The sequence below is a fragment of the Mustela nivalis genome (genome assembly GCF_964662115.1).
Source record: "Mustela nivalis genome assembly, chromosome: 14".
Taxonomy (NCBI): domain Eukaryota; kingdom Metazoa; phylum Chordata; class Mammalia; order Carnivora; family Mustelidae; genus Mustela; species Mustela nivalis.
In genome coordinates, this window is record NC_139033.1 from 24168586 (window position 1) to 24196131 (window position 27546).

The 27546-nt window shown below is 43.2% G+C and overlaps 1 protein-coding gene across 3 annotated transcripts in view; it reads left to right on the forward strand.

The window, feature by feature from the left end:
• FBXO15 (F-box protein 15) overlaps positions 1-27546 on the forward strand; it is a gene marked incomplete at its 5' end in the record, with an annotated part of 190317 nt that overhangs the window by 49497 nt on the left and 113274 nt on the right. The gene's annotated exons all lie outside the window — the stretch shown is intronic.

A 27546-nucleotide genomic window follows, 5' to 3' on the forward strand; every position in this document is an offset into this window, starting at 1 on the left:
TATATACAATGGAATACTATGCAGCCATCAAAAGAAATGAAATTTTGCCATTTGCGATGACGTGGATGGAACTAGAGGGTATTATGCTTAGCAAAATAAGTCAATTGGAGAAAGACAACTATCATATGATCTCCTTGATATGAGGAAGTGGAGATGCAATGTGGGGGGTTTGGGGAGTAGGAAAAGAATGAATGAAACAAGATGGGATCGGGAGGGAGACAAACCATAAGAGACACCTACTGTCACAAAACAAACTGAGGGTGACGGGAGGTGGGGGTAGGGAGAGGGTGGTGGGGTTATGGACACTGGGGAGGATATGTGATATGGTGACTGCTGTGAAGTGTGTAAACCTGGCGATTCACAGACCTGTACCTCTGGGGCTAATAATACATTGTATGTTTGGGAAAAAAAAATCTTTAAAACCCCTATGGGGTAGGTGGTGTACTAACAACATTGTACGATGAGGAGCTGTGGTTCAGGGGGATTACATGCCTAGAGGTGCACATCTGGTAACAGATTCACCTAACTGTTGCTGCATACTGATGCATACTCTGGGGCACTTACTTTGGGAAAGGCAAAACAAGACTTCTGGGAGACAGTAAGGTGTTCTACAACTCAATAGCAAAAATAACTTGATTTTTAAAATGGGCCGAAGACTTGATAGGCATATGGCCAACAGGTGATCAGTATCACCAGTCCCTAGGGAAATCTGCATCAAAACCCCAGTGAGGGATCTTCTCACCCCTGGAAGGACAGCTGAAATGTATAACCAAAGATAGTGAGTGTTGGTGAAACTGCAGAGAATCAGGAACCCTCGTGCCCTGTTGGCGGGGATATAAAATGGTGCAGCCACTGGGGAAAACAGGCTGGAGGGTCCTCAAAAAAAAGGGAAACTAGAACTACCATACGATTCAGAGCTATCATCATCCCACTTCTGGGTGAATATGAAAAGGCACTGAAATCAAGATCTTGAAGAGGTTTCTGCACCCACATGCTCATTACAATGGCGAAGATAGGGATGCAGTCCATCCACAGACAGGTGAATGGATGGAGGAAATGTGGTGTGTCATAACGTGGAAGGTTTTTAAGACTTAAAACAGAAAGAAATCCTGCTATTCGTGGATGAATGCTGGAGACATTGGGTTAAGTGAAGGAAGGCGGTCCTAAGAGGACAAATACTGATGGGTCCACTTACTTGAAGTGTCTAAAATAGTCCAGCTCAGAAGAGAAGGGAGAAGAGCAGCCACCAGGGGCTGGGCAAGAGGGGCCTGGGGCAGGTGTTTGGTGGCATAAAATTCCAGTTATATGAGATGAGTAAACCCGAGAGATCTGTACAACACGGTGTCTGCACTTCACAGTACTGTACGCTTCAAAGTTTGTTGGGACGATAGGTCTCATGTTAAGGTTCTCACCACAATTTAAAAAAAGTCAACATGGATAGTATTTCCACGTGGCAGCATCTCTGATGGGCACTCAATTCAGGCACCATTCTTTTTTTTTTTTTAAGTTTTATTTTTGTTTATTTTAGAGAGACTGTGTGTGAGTAGGGGGAGGGTTGGAGGGAGAGAGACAGAGAGAATCCTTAAGCAGACTCCCCGATGATCATGGAGCCTGATGCGGGGCGTGACCCCAGGACCCTGCGATCCTGACCTGAGCCGAAATCTAGAGTTGGCCGCTTAACCCACTGAGCTAGCCGGGCGCTCCAGACACCATTCTTGTGTTCTTTGAGAAACAGGACCTTCTCTTATTAGGAAGCACATGCCCTCTCTTGATAGCTTTTTTTTTTTTTTTTTCCTTAAGATTACTTCATTTGAGAGAGAGAGGGCACGAGTGGGAGGGGCCGAGGGAGAGGAGAGAGTCTCAAGCAGACTCTCTGCTGACCCCTGAGCCAAAGCCAAGAGTCTGACACTTAGCCGACTGGGCCACCCGGGGGTCTCCCCCCCGCCCCCCATTTTAATAAACTCTTGCTGAGTATTCCTCTCCGTGAGGTGCCAACACCTGTGACTAAGTAACTGTCAAGAAAAATGTGGCTCCTGGGTGACTGGTGGTGTATAGTGTGCGTCTGATCCCACCCGGCTCCACCTCTGCCATTTTTAAAGGGAAACTGAGGCAAGTCCTAAAACATCAGCTGAAGGGGAGCGTGCTCTGTTACATCTGCTCAGGGGATTTTAGTCAGTCGCGGTGGCTGTTGTCCTGTGAGGAGCAGAAGTCATATCATGCGGTGTGTGTCCGGATGGGGCAGGAGGTGTAGACTCTGCCATTTCAGCGGTGTGATGTTTTGGTTGTGGAGATTCTCAGAAAAAGTTAGCCTTGGTGCAGACGGTAAGCCCAAAAGAAGACTGATGGTCGCCAAAACCTCACATAAAAACAGATCTCGAAGAAGTAATAAGCACGTAACAAAATGCTTAGTGGCAAAAATGTTTAAAACAAACCACAAAAACAACAAACCAGTGAGTCAGGGTAGTGTTGTGAACTGTACGTGGAGAGGGTTTGGCGCTATCAAGAGGAAACAGTGCACACAGTCCCCTTACACGGTCTAGAGAGCCCAGCAAAGTGCTGTGTAGGTTTAATGGCCTTTATTGTTGCTGTAATTCTGAGGAAAATGTTTTTTATTGATAAATAGGGACTAAACATCCTCCGGGTCAAAATGGTGGGGTTAAAAACATTCTGTATGGATTTAAAATGTCAAGTACTTCTTAGCCTCAGTGTGCTTTAAGCTCACCAAAAATTATATATATATTTTTTATAACAGGGACTAGATGGGAAAATGGACAAATATATGCAATTTGATTTGTTGAAGTCATGGAATTATGAGTACATTTTATGTGTAATTCTATTAATGTTGCTGTAATATAATAAAATATTTAAAAATCTGAAATCTAGTTTGCGGCTGCATGAACTCGGTTAGATTCTGATGCAACTAGACTCTGGAGCCTGCAATAGAAGTTATTTGATCTTTTATTCACATCCGGCCGACACTTCCGTAGTCCTCCGTTGCCCCTGGTTCTCGTGCTTTTTCAATACGTACTGATTTCTCGCCTTTGATTAGGGCATAAGAAATTGCAGTTGTCATAGAATGAGATACTAAGTGGTGTCTCTTACAGATTTACAAACCCTGACCGCCCATTTTCCCAGAACATGATACTTTCTTTCTGTAATAAGATTCTGTTGGCCACTGTTCCGCAAAAAAAATTGCTGATTTGCCCTATTACTCGTTCTGCTTAAGTGGAGTGAGTGGTCCTGCAAGAGAGAGCTGTTTCGGAAGCGGCCCTCTGAAATGGCTAAGTGATGTGTCTATTTACTACGCGCTCTGTGTGCAGCGAAAATAGGCCCGCGTGATGCCCAGCCATAAATTGTAGGCTCTTCTCTCTTTCACAAGGAGATAATTATGGTACATTTATAACTATTTTTTACAGAGATCCTCAAAGATCTCCATAGGAGAAAGTCCCCAGATGGCAAAACTTTGTTTCAGTGGGAGGGGGCAGGGGAACAAAACGGAAAACCTTCCACATGGTGTGAGGAAAAGGTTAAGAGTTTCATTCCGGAGGCAGAGAGCATAATGTAATCTCATGGGTTTATGTTACCATTCACATTTATTCTTCAAGGGTATTATTAAATTAGGAAGTATAGCCATGCATTTTAGTCACTATGATTGATGCTAAAAACCTAATAGCAACAGAGAGCATTACTTCTGTGTATGGTGGCCTCCCCGCCCATCGGTAAAGCTGAGCTCTGTGAGGAAATTGTTCTCTTTGTATGCTGTATGGGCTTGGAATTCGGGTGGAATACTGAGAATTGCCTTCGGTTCTTCAAACTGTGTTGGACTCCGAAAGCGGGGAGATCATCCTGTAGCCGATGAGCGTAAACTCTGTGTTTCAGACTCAGTGTGAGCCCTGGGGTGTTTAGATGAGTCAATTTTCCTTGATCTCCTGCAAATATGTCACATTTAAGTGGCAAGTTCTGGCTCATGCTTCACGGCACTCACTCTAAACCACAGATAGAAAACCTGTTTCCCCCAATGATGATCAGTTCTTCGAACAGGTATTGTGCACCTGTTCAGCGCGGGGCCGGAATCTGGGTGCTGTGGTTACCAAGATGACATGATACGCTCACCACCTGGTAAAGCAGATCGCACAGCTCGCCCAGGCCTGGCTCCGGGCTAGGAAAGGGTGGGAGATGAGGTCTGGCTGCTAGTGGAAAAGATGCCTAATTTTGTGTCTTTAGTAGCTGCTCCGCACCTATTTGTTGGCCTCAGTTACAAGTGTGGGGAGCAAATTTGATCTTATCTGACATCACCCTCTAGCTGTGTGATCTCTGGGCTGAGAACTTATGCTAAAATGGCAGGTTTTCCACCTCTTCTGGGACTTTGGTCCCCTGGGAATTGCAGTCTTAGATGGCACCATCTCATGTGACAGCAGTCCTTGGAAAATCGCCATACAAGGGAGGTGTGTCTCTAGGGTTTGTGGTCAGTTGTGTTACCCGCCATCTGGAGCTAACTTAGGTGTTGCTGTGAAGGGATTTTATAGAGATGGTTTACACCTACAGTCATTTGACTCCGAGTAAAGGAGGTTGCCCTCCATTATCTCTGTGGGCCTCATCTGTCATTGAAGAGTAAAAACTGAGGGTTCCCAGAGGAGAAGGAATTTGGCCTCAAGACTGCACATCCACGGACCCTGTCCGACTTGCCCATCTGCGGGCCAGCCCTCACGAAGGAGGGAGCCATTTCTTAAAGTTAACCGTAGACAGGCCTACGTCCTGTTGGTTCTGCTTCTCTGGGGACCCTGACTGGCACACTGTTCCTCCCACCTGCTGGGTGGGTCTTCTCCTTTCTCTGTCATCCTTCCTCTGGCTGCTTGATGCCTACTTTGTGTTTCCTGTGCTTGTCAACCCCACCGCAGCCCCCCCCCCCAGACGTACATCCTCCCAAGGGCCCGTCCTGGGCTCTGAAGCTGCCGTTTTTGTTCAGTATCACATTGCCCACCCAGAAGGGCCTCAGGAGGGCGTTGGGGGATTAGATGAAAGTGAGGGTTCACACAATGTAGCTCACGTCTGAATCGGGAGACTCGTTAAGACTCTGGGCCGCACCCCCAGAGTTTCTGGTTCACAACACCTGGAGTAGGAGGCATGAATCTGCATTTCTAATGGGCTCCCAGATGAGACCAAGGCTCTTCTCCCAAGACCCCACTTGGAGAACCTCTGGCTAGTCTGCTGGCAGCCCCACATAGCTGACCATGTCACTAGAGGATCAGGGGACAGGAGACTCTTTCTTCTTTCAAGGATAGAGTGAGGGGGGTAGAGAGGGTGAAGGGCAGGAAGATTGGGGCTGAGAGAGCAGGGGAGACCTGGCCTGGCGAAGGCAGTCTTGAGAAGGCCTAAGAAAAGAGAATAGAGGTTGGAATAGATGACTTGCATTATGGGACAAAGCCAGGGCATGTTTTTGTTTCTTATTCTAGTTCATCAGACTCTGTCAGTGCACATTGAATAGACATAAAAGGTCCTTCTTGAAAGTCACGACCAGATGTCAGACTCCTGTGTAATATTTGGTTAGGGCTGGAAGGCTTCTCCTTCTCCTATCTGCCCTGAATCCATCAGGTGACATTTGTACATTTCCTCCCGAGAAACTGCTGCTAGCAGAAGGGACCTCAGAGGTATTCATTCATTCATACATTTATTCATCCACAAAACACTCACTCAGTAGGCTCCTAGCACATGGGATACATCGTTCGGTATATGCAGGGGATTGTCCTGTTCCTCCTTGTCTTCAAAACATGCACAACCCAGCCAGGGGGTCTCTTGAGATCTCTAGACTCAAAGGAGGAAGTCCGTGCCCTGGCTGAGCCAAGGAGTCTCCTGAGCCTTTCACAGTCTGATGGAGCAGCACTGGCTGCTCTAACGGGCCATCCCTGGTGGGGAATGTGCTGTCTCATTGGGTGAGGAGGCTGCAAGCAAATATCCCAGGTGCTTGATGTCAAGAGGTTAATGCTGCTCTCAGTCATCCCGTAATGAATATATACAGGGCTCTTTGAGTGGGCAGTTGAGAATCCGCATGCTCCAAAGGAGTGACTGATTGATGGAAGTCAAAGCATCTTGTGTAGTCCAGGCACAACGCAATGTGACGGACACCATCCCTGTGTGGATTTGACGGGAGGTAGGGGTAGGTGGGGATTCGGTGACTTGCAATGACAAACACACAATGCGGCTCGTACTGCACACTCCCTCTCCCCAGTCTTTCCCCCAGAAACATTAGCAGTATTCATTTTCTGGGAAAATATTCCCAAAGAGTTCTGCATCATAAATCAAGGCCACCAGGAATTCAGCCTCAGGTAGATAGCTGCATTCTCACTGTCCCACTGGTGCAGTGTGGAGTATGACAAATCACATGGAAATGAGAGGAGAAACTCCTTGTGGAGCTCACGGATGCCCTTAGAAAGTCCAGTAGAGGACAAGGTCCAATTCTGAGAAACACAGGCGAAGCCACAGCTATGACAGAGTGAAGAGAGCTGCTTTTCCTCAGGCCCCTTCTCAGGTTATTAAATCTAGCATGACAAATATTTACTGAGTACATAGCAGGTACAAATTATTACCTGTCTCTACAACATTTACTCTACCACAGTCTGTAATAAAATTTGTCTGTGATTCAACAGTAATTGCCCTGTTTTCAACCTTCAATGTCTGTTTAACTTGAAGACATGCCTAAAATTTCAGAGCTCAAATGAAAGTTTCTGGACACCTGTCCATGCGGAAATTGAAACTCCCTGTGAATGAAAAATGGGTTCATAACTGTTTTCCACTTGCTGTACTGGAATATTGGAGCATTTTTCCGTATGAGAGGAAGTCAGTTGTGCCCGTCCTGGGATTGTAAATCCGGTATATATAGCAACCAGCTGCAGATGGCACTGAACGCTGTGGCGTGGTTCTCTCCCTCCTCCTCAGCAGCTCAACTGTGAGCAAATCTAAAGGAAGACGTTAATGTGTGGATGAGGAAGGCAGGATGCAGCTGAAGCGTTCAATTTTAGAAAGCTAGGAGCACTGAGATTGCGCCGAGGTTAGAGTGTTTACTGTAACCATCTGGGCATTGAAGGAGTGGATGCGTCCTGGTTCTCGCTTCATGGTTCACTTTCACGGTGACTTCTAAGAGGTCATTTAGAAGGGAAGCTTGCTGACTGAGACAGCATGTTAAATAAAGCCCATAGAAGGGACATGTGGAATTGATGAAGCTTCCTTCTTCATTGAAGTTTGCCAAAGAGATTACAGGAACCAACTGATGTCATCCTTCTTGTGGTAGGCAGTCAACACATGTCCAACCCCAGTGAGTTAGTTCATCGAAGTGAGTGCGATTTTGTGTCTTCCTAACTTGACTCAAATAATTGAGCTGCAAATAACGAGATTAGGTAAGTTATTTTTAGAGGCAAATGAATACTGGAAATTGTGCTCAAATTTCTGCTCACAGCACATTTTATGGTTGTGTTTCTGGAGAAGTAAATAGCTTGAGTTTTGGGGACGTAGCTTTGGTGAAATTCCTCAACCAGAGTCAGCCTCTGAGAGATACATGTGATTGGAATGGAAGTCACCTAAGAAACGTTGGGATAAGCCCTCTTTTAGCAACCTGTGAACCTTACAAATGATAATCCACTGCTTCTGTCATTTGGAGAACTATCTCTTAGCCAACCAACTCTGCAGACAGTGTGGCGTACAGAGGATGAGACTAGGAGTTGGGAGGGCCTGTCTGTCTCTGAGAAGTAAAAAAGAAATGGGTAGTTAAACACTGACCTATGACGATGACCTTTTCACTTACTTTGCTCTATAGCTTAAGATACAAGGTAAAGATAAATTGAGATCATGTGGTACTACCATTTAAAACAAAAGCCAAGGAGCAGCTAAGGGGCATGACAAATAAGAAGTCAAGTAATTGACAAATGACTCCTGCTTGAAAAGCTAATGAGATAATTATCCTAATTGCATTCCTATAATCTCTCAGAACTTTAGGGTTTGGTGAAAATAGCCCGGTCTACTTTCTTCCCGTAGAGAGAAGTGACCTTTCTGTGGATGTTGGCAAAAATTTCATTCCAGTAGCCAGTGGTCAAGGAAACAATGAAACACCTGTTTTCAGGCGACCCCGAGAGCAAGGATTTGGCATAAATGTACTTGCCTTCCCAAACTGGGGACAACACAGGGTTGGGGCTTCCTTAGGGCAAGGTGCCCATACAAAGGCAAATATATGTGCTCTAATAATCCTCCCTATACAAGCATTGTTTTTATTTTAAAAGGTGCTATGTGATATCCATTTTCCTGTCCTGATATACATGTTAGCGAGCCTGACTTGTGACATGCTGGACAGGTAATTAGGACACGAGGGTGAGGCTGCTGCCCCATCCAGTGCCACTTCACCTTAGAAAAGAATGCCCAGAGGCCTTATTTTTCCCTCCCAAAATTGAAATAGGCTTCTTAGGTTGTCATGGACTACAAAAGCAATGCACGCTTCTTGTAAGAATCTTACAAAGTACATAATGACGTACAAAGGGGAAAATAAAAATCACCTTTAAAGGATGTAGATGTAAATGATATTAACAATGGGAAAAAAAAGGACGAGAGGACTGATGTGATGGAGATTGAAAATATGAGAAGATTATGAACTAATTTATTCAATGGGAAACAAAGAAAACTAATGAGTTTTTAGGAAAAGCACAACAAAAATTGATTTAATGAGAAATGGAACATGTGAATAAAATAAAATCATTAAAGAAATCCAATAATCAAAAACCCATATTAAAAACAAAACCCTCACTATGTTTAAAGAATTTAAAACTGATTTCTCACTTTATGTTGACTAAGGACCAGATAATACCAACATTTTACCAACTGTTCTGGAGCATGTGAGAACAGAGTGTTCTCCTTCATTTTTAAAATAATTTAAAAATCTTTTTAAAATTTTAAGTTATAACACACATAGAAAAACTGCTTGAAGAAAAAGTTTACAGATTGATGAACTACTATGATTCAAAACCTTGCAATACCCTCCCCCCCCAGTACTGGCCTCACCCCACAGGTCCCCAGGTGCCTTTCCAATGAAAACTCTCTCTCTTTTCTCTTAAGGGCAACCACTATCCTGACTTGTAGGTTATCCATCCTTATTTTATTTCCATATTTTAACAATTTAAGTATACATTCCTAAATGCCTTAATTTTCTCCATTAATGAACTTTGTATAACTGTTTTGGATAAAAGTCTGAGGTAGTGCAGGAAGGCTGGAAAAAGGGGAAAAATGATTAGAAAGGAATACTCAAACTGTTATTTGCAGATGATATGATTTTCTACATCAAAACTCCAAACTAACCCATTGGAAGAGTTTTAAAATTGGAGACCTCATCAAAGCTTCTGGATATAATACCCATGTGTAAAAATCAATTTCTTTTAAAGACCAATTATTAGAAACTTTAACTAAATAATGTATTATTTATAATTGCCAAAAAACAAACAAACAAAAAAATCCACCAAAACCAAAACAAACAACTCTATGGCCCTTGGGAACAAACTCAACAAAGAATTTGTAAGACCTTTATGGAGAAAACATACAACATTCTCAAAAGACATTAAAGAAAATATAAATAGAGTTACCATTTTTGTAGATTGAAAGACTTACTCTAAAAATGCCAGTTCCCAATAACTTACAAATGCAATCTAATTGCAACCTCATTGCTAAAATGTTTTACACTTAATAAGACAATTAAAAAGCCATATGAAAAAACTACAGGATTAAGAATTAAGAAGACGAAGAATTTTGACGAAGAAGCCAACAGACATAATTTGAAGACTTATTTTGTAATTAAAACAGTATAAATTAGCTCAAGGGTAGAATATTGATTTACAAACACACGAAGTTGGGAACCCAGAAAGAAAATCATACATAATGGAAACAATTTATGGCAAGGTAGAACTGTGATTCAAATGCGAAATGATGGACTTTTCAATAAATGGTGCTAGGATTATTGGGCCATATGCAAAAGATAAAAATTAGACTCCTTATTTGGGAGAATGGACCCAAATAAATAAAATGAAAGAGGAAAGAGGAAAGAGGAAAGATCACAACCAACACAAAAGAAATACAAACAATTATGATAATATAATTATATGCCAACAAATTAGGCAATCTGGAAGAAACAGGTAAATTCCTAGAAACATGTAAACTACCAAAACTGAAACATGAGGAAACAGAAAACCTGAACAGACCCATAACTAGCAAATAAATGGAATCAATAGTCAAAAATCTCCCAACAAACAGGAGTCCAGGTCCAGATAGCTTTCCAGGGGAATTCTACCAAACATTTAAAGAGTTAGTGCCTATTCTTCTGAAACTGTTCCAAAAAATAGAACTGGAAGGAAAACTCCCAAACTCATTCTATGAGGCCAGCATTACCTTGATCCCAAAACTAAAAAACCCCACTCAAAAGGAGAATTACAGACCAATATCCCTGATGAACATGAATGCAAAAATTCTCACCAAGATACTAACTAATATGATCCAACAGTACATTAAAAGGATTATTCACCATGACCAAATGGGAATCATTCCTGGACTGCAAGTGTGGTTCGACATCTGTAAACCAATGTGATACACTACATAAAGGACAAGAACCGTTTGATCCTCTCAATAAATGCAGAAAAAGCATTTGATAAAGTACAGCATCCTTTCTTGAGTAAAACTCTTCACAGTGTAGGGATAGAGGGAACCTACCTTAATATCATAAAAGCTGTATACAAAAAGCCTACAGCAAATATCATCCTCAATGGGGAAAAATTGAGTTTTTCCCCTTTAAGGTCAGGAAAATGACAGGGAAGTCCATTCTTAACACTGTTGTTCAACATAGTCCTGGAAGTCCTAGCTTCAGTAATGAGATGACAAAAAGAAATACAAGGCATCCAAATTAGCAATAAGATGTCAATCTTTCATTCTTTGCAGACAACATGATAATGTATATAGAAAAACTGGACAACTCCACCAAAAGGTTGCTAGAACTGGTACAGGAATTCAGCTAAGTTGTAGTAAATAAAATCAGTGCACAGAAGTCAGTTGCATTTCTATACACTAACAATGAGGCAGCAGAAAGAGAAATCAAGGGATTGATCCCATTCACAAATGCAGCAAAAACCATAGGATACCTAGGTATAAACCTAACCAAAGAGGTAAAAGTTCTGTGCTCTGAGAACTATAGAACACTTATGAAAGAAATTGAGGAAGACACAAAGAAATGGAAAAACATTCCATGCTTATGGGTTGCAAGAACAAATATTGTTAAAATGTCTATAATACCCAAAGCAATCTACACATTCAATGCAATCCCTATCAAAATAACGCTGGCATTTTTCACAGAGCTGGAACAAATAATTCTAAGACTTTTGTGGAAACAGAAAAGATCCAAATGGTCAAAATAATGCTGAAAAAGAAAACCAAAGCTGGAGGCATCATAGTTCTGGACTTCAAGCTGTATTACAAAGCTGTAGTCATCCAGAGAGCATGGTACTGGCACAAAAACAGACATAGATCAGTGGAACAGTATAGAGAACTCAGAAATGGACCCTCAACTCTGTGGCCAACTAATTTTTGACAAAGCAGGAAAGAATATCTAATGGAAAAAAGACAGTCTTCAACAAATGGTGTTGGGAAAATCGGACAGTTACATGCAGAAAAGTGAAACTGGGCCATTTTCTTTCTTTCTTTCTTTCTTTCTTTCTTTCTTTCTTTCTTTCTTTCTTTCTTTCTTTCTTTCTTTCTTTCTTTCTTTCTTTTCAATATTTAATCATTTGACAGAGCACAAGCAGGGGGAATGATGGGCAGAGAGGGAAGGAAAAACAGGCTCCCCACCAAGCAAAGACTGCAATGTGGGGCTTGAAACTGGACCATTTTCTTACATCATACACAAAAATAAATTCAAAATGGATGAAATACCTTAATACGAGACAGGAATCTATCAAAATCCTAATGGAGAACATAGGCAGCAACCCCTTTTGACCTTGGCTGAGGCAACTTTTTGCTAGACATATCTTCTGAGACAAAGGAAGCAAAAGTAAAAATAAACTATTGGGACTTCATCAGGAAAAAAAGCTTTTGCACAGCAAAAGAAATAGTTGACAAAACCAAAAGACAACCTACAGAATGGGTGAATATATTTGCAAATGTCTTATCAGATAAAGGACTAATATCCAAAATTTATAAAGAACTTCTCAAAGTCAACACCCAGCAACTAAAAAATCCAGTCAAGAAATGGGCAGAAGACATGAACAGACATTTCTCCAAAGAAGACATACAGCTGGCCAACAGACACATGAAAAAAGACTCAACCTCACTTGGTATCAGTGAAATACAAATCAAAATGACAATGAAATACACCTGAAACGACAGTGAAATACCACCTGACACCATTCCGAATGGCTGAAACAACAACTCAGGAAACAACAGATGTCGGTGAGGATGCAGAGAAAGGGGAGCCCTCCTACACTCTTGGTGGGAATGCAAAATGATACAGCCACTCTGGAAAACAATACAGAGGTTCCTCAAAAAGCTAAAACTAGAACTACCCCATGACCCAGCAATTGTACTAAGTATTTATCTAAAGGACACAAAAATAGTGATTTGAAGGGACACATGCACTCCAGTGTTTAGAGCAGCAATGTCCACAACAGCCAAACTATGGAAAGAGCCCAGATGCCCAACAACTGATGAATAGGTAAATTCCATATATACAAAGGAATATTTTTCAGGAATCAAAAAGAGTGAAATATTGGGCACCTGGGTGGCTCAGTGGGTTAAGCCTCTGCCTTCGGCTCAGGTCATGATCTCAGGGTCCTGGGATCGTGTCCCGCATCAGGCTCTCTGCTCAGCAGGGAGTCTGCTTCCCTCTCTCTCTCTCTCTGCCTACCTGTGATCTCTCTCTGTCAAAAAAATAAAATCTTTTTTTTTAATAAAGATTTTATTTATTTGACAGAGAGAGATCACAGGTAGGCAGAGAGGCAGGCAGAGAGAGAGGAGGAAGCAGGCTCCCTGCTGAGCAGAGAGCCCGATGCGGGACTTCATCCCAGAACCCTGAGATCATGACCTGAGCCGAAGGCAGAGGCGTTAACCCACTGAGCCACCAAGGCGCCCCTAAAATCTTTTTTTTTTTTTTAAAGAGTGAAATATTGCCATTTGCAGTAATGTGGATGGAACTAGAGGGTATTAGGTTAAGCCAAATAAATCAAAGAAGGACAGATACCATGATTTCAGTCATGTGTGGAATTTAAGAATCAAAACAGATGAACATGGGGAAAGGGAAGGAAAAATAAAATAGGATAAAAATGAGAGGGAGCCAAACCATAAGAGACTCAACTATAGGAAACAAATAGGGTTGCTGGAGGAGGGTGGGTGGGGGGCATGGGGTAATTGGGTGATGGGCATTAAGGAGGCACTGGATGTAATGAGCACTGGGTGTTACATGTAATTGATGAATCACTAAATTCTACCTCTGAAACTAATAATACAGTATTTATGTTAATTAAATCAAATTTAAGTAAAAAAAATAAAATAAAATAAAATTAGACTCCATACTTCACACCATACACAAAAATACATTCTAGGTGGACTAAAGACATAAAATTTCAAATTTGAAATGAAAATATTCGAGAATATCTAACTGCAGCATAGGGTGGGATTTTAAATAAAAAGACAAAAACATCACAAACCATGTAAGAAAATGTACATCAGATTGACTACATGTAAAGAAAACTTCCATTCAAAAACAAGTGAAAAGACAAACCATGGTCTGAGAGATGCTTGTAAAACATATAACTGTTGCATGATTAATATCCGGAATGTATGAAAATTTCTTGAAAGCAATAAGTGGAAGACTCAAAACTCACTAGGAAATGACATAGGATATTTACAGACAAGTCTCAGGGCAGGCAGGACGGATGGGCACTAAACTTATGAACAACAGCCCACCTCACTAGTCACCAGAGGAGTTAAAATTAAAACCTGAGGTACCATTTCCCACTCTTCAGCTGTAAAAAAATGTAAAGACCTGACAATTCCAAGTTTTGGTCAGAATGTGGATCCTAGAAACACATTTGTCTTGCTGGTGGGGGTAAAAATTGGTACAGTACTTTGGGAAAAAATTTGTATTCTCCAATAAGGTGAAAATTGGTGTACTCAACAATCTGGCAATTTTATTTCTAAGTGTATATCAGTGGGAGATCTGTGCACATGTGTACAAGAAGAGATATATTGTGTTTTAACACTATTTTTTTTGTGATAGCATGAAATTGGAAAAATTCTGTTATGTTCATCAACAAGAAAATGAATTTTAAAGTTGTGAAGTACTTAGAAAACATTAGTTTAAGTGAATGAGCCAGAAGTACATGCATGCATGTGGGTAAATCTCAAAAACATAATATTATAGTAGGATACAATTTGTATAAGGTTTAACACTTTCCAAAACAACTCCCACATATTTTATGGAAATGCACATTTATAGAAAATATATTTAAGACATGAAAAATGTTCATGAGAATGGTAAACTTTCAGGTGAATGGGTAGAGAGGGAGGTAAAGGTGGTGAAAGGACTAAGAATACTTAGAACAACTGTTGTGAAGCCACTGTTGGCAAAATATTAAGAGACTAAGGGATCTGTAAGGATATATTTGAAGTATTTTGTATGGAAGTTAAAGCCATCATCAGTATACATCGAGTCTCTATCTATACATACATCCTCCCATCTACCCATCCACCTATTCATCCATATCTGTCTGTCCCTATCAATCTATCTATCATCTATCTATGCTACATTTTAGGATATTTAGTGTTCCATAGTAAGGACATTGTATATTTTATAATTGTATTGTAAATTGTATTGTATTGTTTATTGTATATTGTATAATTGTATATTGTAGACTTGTATTAAAAATGATTTCCTGATTTTAAGTTTATATATATGAAGTTTGGTTTTATTTAAATTTTTAGAAATCTTTGTAATTAAATAAACCTATAATCTCATTTACTGCTTCAGTTAGCACTTCTCAAAAGCACCGTGAGAGAACAAAAAGTGGGTGGAGGTTGCTGTCTCTGACTTGCATACAGTCTCTTCCTAACCCAGCCCTTTCATGCCAATCCTTCATGCCTGAAGGTCTCAACAAAGGACTGTGAGCCGAAATGAACCCTCAAATATACGGGCACATCTCGAAGATGTTGCAGTTCAGTTCCAGACCTCCTCCATAAGTTGAGGATCATGATAAAATGAGTCAAATGAATTTTTTGGCTTTCCAGTGCATATAAAAGTTATGTTTACACTATAGTAAGTGTGCAATAGCATTATGTCTTAAAAAAAATGTACCCAACTTAATTAAAAAAAAATACTTTATTGCTAAAAATTGCCAGCCATCATCGGAGTTTTCAGCAGGTTGTAATGTAATGTTTTTTTCTGGGGGAGGGTCTTGCCTCAGTGTTGATGGCTGCTGACTGACCAGGGTGGGGGTTAATGAAGGTTGTGTGACAGAGGCAATTTCTTAAAATAACAAGTAAGTTTGCTGCTTTAATCAGTTCTTTCTTTCACGAACAATCTCTCTGTAGCATGTGATGCTCTTCGATAGCATTTTACGCGTGGTACTTCTTTTGGAACTGGAGTCAGTCCTCTTAAACCCTGCCACTGCTTTATCAGCGAAGTTTAAGGGGTATTCTAAATCCTTTGTTTTCATTTCAGCAGTCTTCACAGCATCTTCACCAGAAGTAGGTTCCATCTCAAGAAATCATTTTTTTGCTCATCCAAATGAAGTAATTCCTCACCCATTCAAGTTTTATCATGAGTCTGCAGCAATTCAGTCTCTTCTTCAGGCTCTGCTTCTAATTCTAGTTCTCTTGCTGCTTCTACCACATCTGCAGTTACTTCCTCCACTCAAGTCTTGAATCCCTCAAGGTCATCCATGAGGGTTGAAATTAACTTGTTCCAAACTCCTATTGATGTTGATTTTTGACCTCTTCCCATGAATCACAATTTTTTTTTAAAGAGAGAGAGAGAAAAAGCACGAGAGTTGGCGGGGGCGGGGGTTGGGGGAAGGGGCAGAGGGAGAGAGAGAATCTTAAGCAGACTCCATGCTCAGTGAGGAGTCTGACATGATGCTTGATCTCATGATCCTAAGATCGTGACCTGAGCCAAATCCAAGAGTCAGATGCTTAACCAACTGAGCCACCCAGGTGCTCCAATCACTTAATGGCATCGAGACTGGTGAATCCTTTCCAGAAATTTTTTCCCATTTACTTTGCCCAGATCCGTCAGAGGAATCACCGTTTTGGCAGCGGTAACCTTCTGAAATATATTTCTTAAACAATAATTTGAAAGTCAAAATTGCTCCTTGATCAATGAGCTCCCAAATGGATGTTGTGTTAGCAGGCATGGAAACAATATCAATCTTCTTGTATCTCCGTCAGAGCCCTTAGGTAACCAGGTGCATTGCCAGTGAGCAGTAAAATTTTTGAAAGGAATCTTTTTTTTTTCTGAGCAGTTCTCAACAGTGGGCTTAAAAATATGCAGTAAACCATATTTTAAACAAATGTTCCGTTGTCCAGGCTTTGTCTTCCCTTTCACGGAACACAGGCAGAGTTGATCTAGCATAATTCTTAAGGGCCCTAGGATTTTTTGGAGTGGTAAACGAACTTTGGCTTCAGGTTAAAGTCACGGCTGCATTAATCCTTAACAAGTCAGCCTGGCTTTTGAAGTTTGAAGCCCAGCGTTGACTTCTCCTCTTCAGCTAGGAAAGTCCTCGGTGGCTTCTTCTAACAGAAGGCTGTTTCATTGACATCTGTGGTTTACTGCGGCCGCCTTCTGTAATGGTCTCAGCTGGATCTTCTGGAGAACTTCTTGCTTTACCTTGTACTTTTTTATGTTATGGAGACAGTTTTTTAAGCCTCAGGAACCAACCTCTGCTAGCTTCCAACTTTTCTCTAGTGGTTTCCTCACTTCTCAGCCTTCACAGGCTGAGAAAGACAGTGAGAGCCTCTCTCTGGGTTAGGTTTTGGCTTAAGGGACTGTCGTGGCTGGTTTGATCTTCTATCAACTTTCTCCCTGTCAGCAATAAGGCTGTTTTGCTTTCTCATACCTCTGTTCACTGGAGAAGCACTTTTAATTTCCTTCAAGAACTTTGCTTTCACATTCACATCTTGACTACTTTTGGCACAAGAGGCCTTGCTTTCAGCCTGTCTCAGCGTCTGACATGCTTTCCTCACTAAGCTTACTCATTTCTAGCTTTGGTTTGAAGAGGGAGATGTGTGACTCTTCCTTTCACCTGAACACTCAGCGGCCATTTTAGAGTTATTGATTGTCCTAATTTAATATTATTGTGTCTTAGGGAATAGGGAGGCCTGAGCAGAGGGAGACAGATGGGGGGATGTGGGGTTGACAGAGCAGTCAACGCACCCAAGATTCATTGTGTCGTCCATCTTGTGTGGGTGTGGTTCATGGTGCCTCCTGACAATTCCAGTAGCAGCATGAGAGGTCAGTGATCACAGAGCGCCGTTACCAAGATAATACTAACAGACGCGTTTGGAATATTGTTAGAATTACCAAACTGTGACCCGGAGATGTGAAGTGAGCAAATCCTGTTTGGAAGATGGCACTCATTGACTTGCTCAATGCACGGCGGCCATAAACCTTCAGTTTCTAAAGAAAAGTGCAGTATCTGCAAAGTGTAAGAAAGTGAAGTGCAGTAAAATGAGGTGTAACTGTAAAACCTGAATGGAGAAAGTGTCTGTGATTTGAGTTTTAAGATACACATTTATCAGACCAAGAAGAGAACAATGTGATTGCAAACATGCCCATCGGTTGCTTTGACATCTTTTCTTCGTACATTGGATTAGTGTGCACTATGCTAGTTATTAATCACTTTTTTCTTGCTTGGAAGAGAGCTACTCTCTGTAACTTCAGAACCGATGCAATGCAAGAAGCAGCCTCTGCTGTGAGCAGGGACCAGTGATGCACAGCCAAGTCCTTAGTTCTCACCCTTAGAGCTGTGCTGTCACGTCCAGATTTGACTGGGAGGAACTACAAAACCTCATTAAGACAATTATGGCCCTTGAGTCATCCTGGGGCTGATCGTGATTATGTACCAATTTGCAAAGTTGTTTTAGGTGATGGGCGAGTCAAGTGGGCTTGTAGTGAACCCTGCACCATGGCTCACATCCTGTTGCTCTCTTGTAGGAATGTACTTCAAGGTCATTAGCATCAACTCTGGAATCTCACAAAAGAGACCTGAGAATAGGACTGTGTTGCCTTGCAGCAGAAAGATGGAAATTTAGGCAAAAAGTTTGGAACACACCTAGAATACTATCTGTTACTAGCTTTCTAAAGCTCCCAGAGATTCTTTTCTTAGTCACCAGAAAATCCTACTGCAAACACGGCACAAGCTGATACTGGAAGCGTGGTGTTCGGCACCCCCAGGGAGAGGTGTTCACCACATCTATTTCTGGGTACAGCTGGGAGGTTCAGTCCTCTTGGATGAAAGGTGATGCTGATGAGTGGAAGCACAGAGGATGTTTCCTCCTAGAGCACTGATAAAGCACAGTGCCTGGCATGCAATCAATACCCAATAAAAATGTAATTTACTTAATGAATAAATGAATGCAAATCCATTATGAGTCTTCCACCATAGTCTGGCTTGGTTCAATGAGTAGCATGTTAGTGGTTTTTATTTCTGAACACACTGTGGCCTGCTTTACCAAGCTTGGCAAGTTCTTTACACTCTTCTACTTTATGTAGGTCAAGGAGATAATTGCTCTTTAATATTTGAAAAGCAAATAGATGTCGTGGATAGTGAAGGACACTCTGGGACTTTGCATGTATAGCCTAGTATCCCGTGTCCCCATTTTATTCTTTGACTTGTCCTTTTGGTTCTGACCATGGTTTTGCTCGGTGTCCATCACAAGGCCCCAAAGAACCCGGAAGAACAAACGCAATGATGTCTCTCATGGGCAGGTGCTTTGAAAGATAAAGACATTTTGTAAGTGAGAGGATTTGGCTTTATGATTTGGGTCATATATTTTATCAGTAGCCATGGGAAATGGAGAATCACCATCATTTGGTTTTGGCTGCCAAGCTCTGCAAGAGGGCAGGTGTGAGGAAGATCACGGGCTTCTGCTGGGGCCAGGTGTGGAGGGGGTGGTCAGCTGGACACAGGGACAGAAGAGGACCTGCGAGGAAAAGAACACAACCAAGGGTCCAAACGGCGGAACTTTGGACTTCAAAGGAGACCGTCTTCACCCAACCCCCCAGCCTTTGCATTTTACCTCTGTCTGTTGCATATATTGAAAAAAGTCACTTTAAAAATCTGCATTTCATTTAGAAAGTGTGCTTAATAAACACGTAAAATGCAGAGGACAAAGTAGAAAGCAGGAACACTGTGAAGTTCAACAAATCCAGGGTCAAATCATAACCTTGTCAGGTCCCTGGGTGCGATTGGGACCCCATCCTTCTCTTCCTGCATCCCAGGTCCATCATCTACCGATGGAGACAACCCCTGCTGCGTGGGCATGAATCACTGCCCGCACATGGGGAAGGCGCCTGTGGGAGGTCCTGCTCTCCAGCGGCTCCTCTGCTCTTCCTCATGGACCTTAGGAGATTTGAATGGGTGTGAGGCCTAAAGGCGAGGTAAAGGGGGAACTAAGGCTTTTGTGACCTACTGACTACCCAGGGTTGGGCCGACGGCTTCCTCCTGACCAGATGAGCTGTGTGCGTTTCTGTGATGGAAGAGTGGAGGGGTGCACTTTTAAACTCCTACTTAGCTTTCTCAGTTATAGTAAAACGGAAGCCGATGGTGCTGTGTTCTTACTCTCGGTGCTGGGCATGTAGGTGCTGTCTCTGCTGTGTGATGTGGATGCCTCACCTGGTCTGCCTGGGCCTGGTCAGGGGCGGGAGGAAGCGGGGACTTCTGGGGGTCCCCCAGGCTCCCGGCATAGTGGGGGTGGGGCTGCATTTGTACGACCACATCACGCACCTGTCTGGTGCCTCTACGCTCTGTAAGGAGCACCTGCGAATTGTAGGAGACATTATAAGGACTGCTGATTATGTGCAGGTGTTGAGAGGGGTCCACCTATCATTGTTTAGAGCAGAGCTTCTCATTTCTTCTTGGGAGACAAGAAAGTGAAAACATGGAGACATCTACTGCACTAATGAAGGAAAAGACAGATAGTGATGACAAGGAGGAAGGAGAGCTCTCTGTGCAAGTGCGTGAGCACGTGTCCGTGCATGCATGTGTGCGATAGAGAACACACTGATGCCTGTGGAGAAGAGAAGAGGGTATAGAAGTAAGAGAAAGCCAATGTGATAAAACTGAAAAGCTTCTGTGGTCTTCTCACCAAACATTTTCTCCCTAAGTTTTTAGAAAAGGGTTTTATTTTTTAATTAATTTTTTTCAAGATACCTGGTTTTTTGAGGTCTCGGTACAGTGATCCAAAAAAGACAGAATGTAGGGAGAGGGTGGTTGGGTTATGGACATTGGGGAGGGTAGGTGCTGTGGTGAGTGCTGTGAAATGTGTAAGCCTGATGATTCACAGGCCTGTACCACTGGGGCTAATAATACATTATATCTTAATAAAAATAATAAAAAAAACACACACAAAAATTCGGACAGAATGAAGGAGAAATTGCTGCAGAGATCTGATAAGTTTTAAACTTGAGGGCTCTTTGTCACATTCAGGAGAAATCACCAGTAGTTCTCCAGGTTTGGTCAGGTTTGGTTTTCCTTGCGAGTGACCTTTGGCGTGGAGGCAGGCGGGCTGGCGGAAAGTCAAAGCATGGATTTTGGTGTCAAGGCTCGGCCTCCCCTTCACTGAATAACCTTGTGCATGGGATTTAATTCTCTGAGTCTCACTTTTGTCCACTGTAAAATGTCATCTGTAGAATGACAGTAGATTCTTCCTTAAATGAGATGGGAAGCACCTGGACGGTCATAAATGTCCAACTAATACAGTTGTTATTTGTCTGTGTTACACGTATCACAATGAGTTGTGTCTGTGGATCATGACTTGGCTGTGCTCCACAGTGACACGGGCTGGAATGCAGATGGTGAGCAGAATTGGGAAAAAGTAGATAACAGAGACTTAGGAAGCTGAAAGGAACCTCATCCTAAAATTTGGAAACTGCTGGTGTAATACACATCAAATGCATGCTTTTCTCTTATTTGCATGCCTCCTGATCGGAAATCAGTCATCATTTAAAGATTTGTTTGCTTCGTTCATTTGGTATTTCCACCAATACTTAGCGCTTTCTGTGCTCTGTGCTCAACCCCAGAGGCCTGGGAAAGAGAGGATAGCAATACCAAGATGAGCAAGGCAAAACCCCTGGCATCTGGAGGGGCCCAGCTGGACGGGGATGTGCTCACGGAAGCACGTGGTCTTCGTGGGATCCCGGTGTGGCGCGAGAAGAGCTCCAGCGGAGAGACCATGCCCAGGAGGGCTCCTGCCTCTACTGGCGGGGAGAGAGACTGCAGGCTTTTAAGTGGTGGAAGGTTGTGGGGGGGGAAGTGATCAAGGCGGTCGGGCCATCTTCTCTTGCTAACCGGCACTTACTACAAGGTAGGCGCCAGGCCTCCCCTGGAGACTGGGACTGGGGCCTGTCTCCCTGGAGGTCACATTTCAAAGAGCTGGCTCCCAGGTCTTTGAGAAAGGCGTTCCTGGACTGTGGCTGGGAGCAGATTTACTTCTCTGAGAGGCAGACGAAGAATTTACAATGGCAAGTTCGCTCAAAAAAATGCTCTAAGGAAAGGGAGGTCACGGGGTAGAGTCGGGAGGAAACCTGTCAGAATTTCCCTGGGTGGAGGGGACTGTTTGTGGCAGTGGGAAGGGAGAGGAAGGACAGCCATGAGAGGAACCATAAGGCGCAAAGGTCCAGAGGGACCTGAAAGCCACAGGTTCTCTTCGCTTCCTCCTCCGCTGCTTCCCAAACACGTGACCTGGGCCAAGTTACTTAAGCTACGAAGTTCAACTTGCTAGTGTGTAAAATGAGGATATTGTTGGAAGGATGAGATAGAATCATGCATGCAAATGCTTACCGGCGCACACTAAGTGATAATGTGAAGGTTTTTTAACATTGTCACGTGCAGATAAAACATGAATGGTTTGGCCTTCTTAGTCTCCAGGCGGGAGCTGGATATCTGCTCTGGGGCCGGTACTGGAGGGTGGGGGTGTGTTTTCCAACAAAAAAAATCCACTTCTGGGGTGCCACAGGAGAGATTTAAATAGGGTAGTGACAGGGTGACATTTAGAGACTTATAACAGGGGCATCCCTGAAGACATTACATACATGAAGCAGGAAACGGGGTTTTTTAAATTTTATTTTTGAGAATGAACATATTTTTAAGTATTAAATATGTTTGCATATTATGTCATATCAGTTAGTGAAAGGAAAACCCACGCACACTCAGACAATCATGAGAGTAAACTCTGAGAACACATCTGCTAGACTTGCACGCCGTCGTAGTTGACTTGCACGCCGTCGTAGTCATGTTTTTGTTTTCTGGAGTTGACGGTGCTTTGACGTGCTGGGGGCCTTGCCAGCTGTGGAGACCACCCCTCCCGGGGCTCCTGGTTCCTACAGCATCCCACACCCCAGCCCTCTCTGACCTTGCACACCCCAGCCAGGATTTCCTCTGACCCCACCACCCCCAGGACCAGGGTCCAGGTGGCTGGAGACCACCCCCCTAGCCCAGAGCCGGCCGACATTATTCAAACTACCCAATCCTAAACGCGCCTACCCTGCCTGGCCCAGCCCTTCCCGGGGAAGGCACGGTAAACAGTCTGGTCTGTGCTTCGTCCTTCACTCCTGCTCCTCACTGACCCGGGTGCTTCCCAAGCACCCCTGTGGGGTCTGGGCGCTCGGTCTGGGAGCTTAGAGTCCTAAAACTTCTTCCAGTGTCATTAAGCTGTCCGTGTTGTCCCTCAGTTGCCTGTGTAACCTGAAGCCCAGGAACAGCCACACACACACCGGCTCCTTTGTCTGCTCTCTGTGCTCTTCTTCTCTTTCTTTTCCAGCAGGCGGGGGTCCCTGGGTGCTCGCTCTGTTTGCCTCCGAAGCTCGCTCCACCTCAGATGGGCTCACATTCACTGGGCACATGGCCCAGCGCCTCAGTCCATCAGGGCGGCTGTGGCACAGAGCTGCGGACATCGACTGTTCCGGTTCTGGGGACTGGAAGTCCAAGAGCAGGGGCCAGCCTGGCCCAGTGAGAGTCCCCAGCTGGTCCCGCTTCTCCTGTCCTCACCAGGGGAAGGCGCTAGGGAGCTGCATGGCATCTCTCTTGTAAGGATACTACTAATCCTATAAGGAGGGCTCCGTCCTCACCACCAGGCCCCTCCCAAAGGCCCCACCTCCTCATACCATCACCTTTGGCGGTTGGGATTCCAACATCTGGACCCTGGGCCAGCTCACTTCTCGTGTGCTCGGAGTTCCTGTCTTGCTTCCTGCACAGCCAGGCGACTCCACTGATGCTGTGAGTGAAAGGAAGGGCCTTGAGATTCTGAAAAGAAACCTTAGAGTGAGTGAAAGCCTTCTTAGACCCAGCATCCATGTGTCCCGATCCTCCCTTCCGGGGTTGGCTGCCCTGGAGGGGCTCTGGTCTGCGCCTTGCCTCACCGGCTCCCTGCGGTGAGTGCCCCAGTGCCTTCCCAGGGAGCAGATCTGAAGGCTCTGTCCCTGCTCCCAGAATCTTTAGCCTCCAGAGAGAAGGGTCAGGTCCTGCCCGGTACCCTTCTAAGGTCAACTTCCTTTTCCCACCTCAGGATGACTGAGAGTTGGGACACCCATTTGTGTAGACTGCTCCCGTGACAGAAACAAGTCTGAGCAGTATATTGTCACCCTCAGAAGCAGCCCGCAATCTGAAGTAACCCAATATTTGGATCCTCAATTGAAAAAAATTGGTTAAATGGGGGAATCATAAAGAAATGTTGGCATGCATCTTCTAAACATTTTAATTTAAAGCATAAGTATGTACTTTCATTTGCCAGTCTTTTTAAAGACTTTTTTTTTTTTAAGATTGATTTATTTTAGAGAGACAGAGGGAGTGCAGGGGGAGGGGCAAAGGGAGAAGGAGAGAGAATCTTAGACAGACACTGCACTCCTCGTGGAGCCCGACCCTGGCCTTGATCCCATGACCCCGAGATCACAGTCTGAGCCAAAACCAAGAGTCAGAAGCTTAACTGACTTCGCCACCCAGTTGCCCCTTGCCAGTCTTTTGATATCCGGTCAGTCTGTTCTTTGAGTATGGGGTACATTTCTGTGTCATCTTTCTTGCACAAACCACAGACATATTTCACTACTAGGATTTAACTTGGTTAATGAAAACCTAAAGACACTTGCAAAGGAATCTGCTTTGGGAATCTCTAAAAACAATGTTACTTTTAATTGTAAAGACTTAGGTTCACCGAATACCTCAGATTGTGGCTGACTCACTGCGGTCTCGGCAGAGCCCTCTGCTTCGAGTCTACTGAGCAGTCGTGGCGCCCACGTTACCCTGTGGTGAACTGTGCAGTGTTAACCTTCGATACCAGTGGTCACTCCTGTTGCCTCTGCTGTACACACTCATGCGTGTTGATTAGCCTTAGGTATACGTATATCCTTGTCAGGTATATGATGATAGTTTAGTGTTGTTAATTCTACAAATTTGTAATTCTACAAATCTCACTCGCTTTCTTTTTTCTCTCTACTTTTTTTTGGTCATCTCTTCCTGCTGCTGAATATATACCTAGTTTGTTGCTTTTAACTAGATTGTCAACGATCCACAGTATGTGTTTTCCCACATATTTCTTATTTATTCCTCTAGAGATAGACAGCGCATCAATTATGCTACATAACAAAACACCTGGAATTTTGTGCCTTACAACAGCTATTTTACTTGCTCATGATTCTGTGGGACAATAGTTAGAGGATCGAGCCATTTTCTGGTCTCATCAAGGGCTCCACATGTGGCCACAGTCATCTGTGGCTCCCCTGGGGCTGGATGGTTAAGACAGCCTCCCAATCGTGCCAACCATCCCTGGTGCCACACGTTCCCGCAGGATTTCCAGGCCCTGATACTACTGTGCGGGCCCGTCCGCGGGTGTCCTGCTGCCAGGAAGAGTCACCATGATTGTGTAATAGAGTCACTAGACTCAAACCTTAGACTTTTGTGTGAAAGGAAACTTAAAAACTACTTATATTTTTAATTGTTGGAAATGGTTCATAATTATGCTAGCACATGATTTTCTGAATTGTCATTAAAACGGTCACCCTTGGTAAAAAGAAATTACTCTCACTTTCTGAACTTCTGCGATGACTACGGATCACCCAAGGCCATATGGAATGATGAATGTATCCATATGAGACTTATTGTGAATGTAACATTAGTGGTTCAAGTAGAAACTATGAAAAATTTGGGCTTCTTCCTCTTTTACTTGGTGGGCCGTTTGTTTATTCACCAAACTCACCCCCTTGGCAAACAGTTATTGAATGCTGTTTTGTACTGGACTATAGGAAAAATGTAGTTGACTGAGACACTTTGTTCTCCTAAGGAAATAATAACCCAGATGGAAGATGTGACATGTTCCTAAAGAATGATAACATGAGGCAGAGCCAGATCAGCACCAGACGGGAGTTTTGGACCAAGTGCTGTGAGACTTGGGGGAGCAAGCATTTTATTCCAGCTAGGAGAGAAGGAACTAATATTTATTAAGCAGGTACCATGTGCCCTGAACCTTTCTCTGTGTAATGGGTGGATTCTGTGCACATGTGAAGGTCAGAGGACTTGAAGAGGGGACTTCTCATGGGGGCAGAGTGAATGAAGGCAGTGGTGGAGGTGGAGCACAGCATGCCCATGAACTGGGAAGTAGCAGGCACATCCATGGATTAACAGGATGGGAAGCTGGGGAGGGGTTGAGAACAGACCCCAGAGGCCTTAGGTACCAGTGCGTCATTTGGATATTACTTTGCAGGAAGTCAGAAAATACAGCTTTTTAAGCAAGAAAATGATGTGATCAAAATTCTGTGTTAAGAGAATAAACTGAATGAATCCAGAGTTTGTTTATAGCTCCCTCCTGAGGTGGGAGAGACTGAAAGTGAGTGAAGAAGGTGCTGGAAAAACACAAAAGTGGGAAGATCTCCTAGTGGGGGAGGTGGTGCCATTTAATGTAGTCCCTGGCCTGGGATGACCCTGCTTGGTTTTCCTCTCCATTTTTCTTCATTACTGGGGTCATCTTGCTTGTTTATGCATTTAGTTGTTTAAAGTTTGCCTCCACCTCCACTTGAATAGAATCTTGGGGATCTGTCTATATCATTTGTCCTCAGGACCAAGAATATACCACACACACAATAGGCAATCCTTGATTACATTTAGAGTTAATCACGGTTCTTGGATAATGGAGAGGTTAGAAACACTTGATTCCTAGTTTGACTTGATTTTCTCTAGTAAGATTGGGTTTGAGGATGACTATGGAAAAATATCTAATTTCTGTATGGAGTTGTGCCATTTTTGAGTACTCACACGTTTTGTTTATGCCTCTCAACAGTCACAAAAGCCAGTCTGAAAGGCAGACATTCTTTCACTCAACATTTATTGAGCACTTACTCTCTGCCTGTGTTGTACTATGTGTTGTGCAACGGAAGGTCTCAAAGTATGATGGAGAAAATCAATATATGCAGAGAATCGTAATATGATATGTCTATGTTAGTTAGGGTTCTCCAGAGAAACAGAACCAATAAGATGTACATATATATATATAGAAGGAGATTTATTACATGGAATTGACTCACATGATTACAAAGGCTGAGATATCCCAAGATCTGCTGTCAGCAAACTGGAGACCCAAGAGCTGATGATGTGGTTATAGTCTGAGTTCAACGGGCTTGAGACTCAGAATTAGCGGATGTTTCAGTTTGAGTCTGAAGGCAGGAAAAAACCAGTGTCTCAGTTTGAAGGCATGCAGGCAGGAGGCATTTTCTCTTCCTCCAGAAAGAGTCCATCTTTTTGTTCTTTTCAGAACTTCAACTGATTGGATGAGGCCCACCCACATGGAAGGCAATTTGATTTAAATGTGCATCTTTTCCAGAAATAGCCCCACAGACACACCCAGAATCATGTTTGACCAAGTGTCTTTGTACCTCATGGCTCAGTCTAGGTGACACATAAAGTTAGCTGTCACAATGTCCATTGTTGTTGTAGAGATATAAACCAGGTTCCATTCCAACATCCTCCTTGGGCAATTAGAGAAGTTTTGTAAAGGAGGCAAAAGAGAAATAGTTGACAGATACCACTATCATCTCTATTTTTTAAAGGAGGAAAGATAGATTCAGGGAGATTAAAGAATTTCCCACCATACACAGACAGGAAGTAATAAAGCCGGGAGTTGAGCCCACATGTTCTGATTCCAATTTCATATTTTTACATTATGTAGAATAAGCAAGTTGGAGAAAGAATTATATTTGAAGATAGAGCAAGAAGATCCAACTTAAAAAAATGATTTGTGATTCAGGTCTTAGTTCATGAAGGAATTTACAAATGCCAGAGGGAT